At 56.2% G+C, this 1,585-nt stretch overlaps 1 protein-coding gene and 1 pseudogene across 1 annotated transcript in view; one reads left to right on the top strand and one right to left on the bottom strand.

Moving 5' to 3' along the window:
* HHIPL1 (HHIP like 1) overlaps positions 1-1,585 on the bottom strand; it is a 44,988-nt gene that overhangs the window by 23,879 nt on the left and 19,524 nt on the right. The window lies entirely within an intron of this gene.
* Positions 855-973, top strand: LOC111729547 (annotated as a pseudogene).

Genomic DNA, 1,585 nt, shown 5'->3' on the forward strand with positions numbered 1-1,585 from the left:
GGTTGCCATCTTTGGTTTAAGAGTGGGAGGGCTGAGGCCCACTAATGAGAAAACTGCAGAGGGGTCACCACCGACAGCAGGATGGGAACTGGACTGCCCAGGGACCCTCCAGTCAGGGCGAAGCCCCTCCAGACCCCAGGCTACCTCTCTTGCTGCTCCCTCTGCTTAGACGCCCCTCCCCCCGCCTTCCGGGGCTCAATACTCAGCCCCCTCTCCAGGACCACCCCCCACCCCGCCCCCGCTCTATCCTGCACTGCTCCGGGCCCCCATGGCACTCAGCACACCGTTCGTTCTATCACTGGGCCTAGGACACTAAATGACTTCTCTGTGTGTCCCAGCCAGGACATGGCCTGGTCTGGCTTCTCCTGTGGCTCCGGCATCCTACCCAGAGCGGGTCACTAACAAAAGTGCCGGAAACTGCTGAATGAGTGAACGGAAAATGGGCCAAGCTCGAAGCCAACCGAGGCTCAAAGTAACCTCCCCAAACGGCGAGCTCATCGCTTCCCCCAACTTTCCTCTTCCCAGGGCACTCCTACCTGCCCAGGCACCTTGCCTCCCCCTCTTTCTGCAACCCCCACACCCAGTCCACCAGCTGGGGACCTGCTGGGCACACTCTGCCTGCTGAAGTAGCGCCTTTGGCCCACGAGGTCGTTTTTAAATTTTTGAGCTGGTTGCCACTGTTTTCAAATCAGCAGCTTTCTGTACAACTCTAGAGGGCAGGGACCACATCCGCCTTGCTCAGCGTTAGAGTCCCAGAATGAAGCACAGGTGTGCTACATGAATGAATGGATGGATGGATGGATGGATGGATGGATGGATGGATTCCCTGCTTCCCTTAAGAACTGGAAGCTCTAGTCTACGGCCATGCCACCTTAGCCAAGCCCGATCCCGTCTGATCTCGGAAGCTAAGCAGGCTCGGGCCTGGTTAGTACTTAGATGGGAGACCACCTAGGAAGACCAGGTGCTGTAGGCATAAAAAATAAAAATAAATAAGGGAATGTAAGCTGACAAGGTCCTTGCAATCTGTGAGGTCAACCAAGGGTTGCCTCGCCTTAAAAAAAAAAAAAATGGACTGGAAGCTCTAGGAGCACTGGGTCTCCGTTCTCACCTCGTTTGGGCCCAGAGGAACCTTTTGCATTAGCTCCTGGTCCCAGGGGCAGTCGCTGGTGGCCTTGCCTGGCCCTCAGGTCACAAGAGCCTTCCCACCGACCCGTCCAAACTATTTCTGACAGGCCCAGCCCGAATACTCCCTCCAATACAGGCCCTTGCTCCTAGAATAACTCTTTCCAATATTCCTGGTCCACACACAGACACACTCTCTTTCTCTGTCTCTCTCAAGAAATCTGAGTGTCCCTTGCCTGGCACTATCTATGTCTCCCTTTGCCCCTCTCTGACACCTACAGTCCCTTGGCCTGGGACTAGCAGACATCACAAGGGTGGATGGTGGTTTAAGGAGTTCCCCCCACTTAACTGAGTGTCTAATGTGTGCCCGGCACGGTGCTGGGCACAGGGGCCAAGGCAGGACACCGAGGTCCGGCTGGAAGGACCCCATCTGGTGGAGAGGTGGCTGGGTGTGGGCTGTAGG

Source organism: Pteropus vampyrus, unplaced genomic scaffold (genome assembly GCF_000151845.1).
Source record: "Pteropus vampyrus isolate Shadow unplaced genomic scaffold, Pvam_2.0 Scaffold268, whole genome shotgun sequence".
In the NCBI taxonomy this organism is placed as follows: Eukaryota; Metazoa; Chordata; class Mammalia; order Chiroptera; family Pteropodidae; genus Pteropus; species Pteropus vampyrus.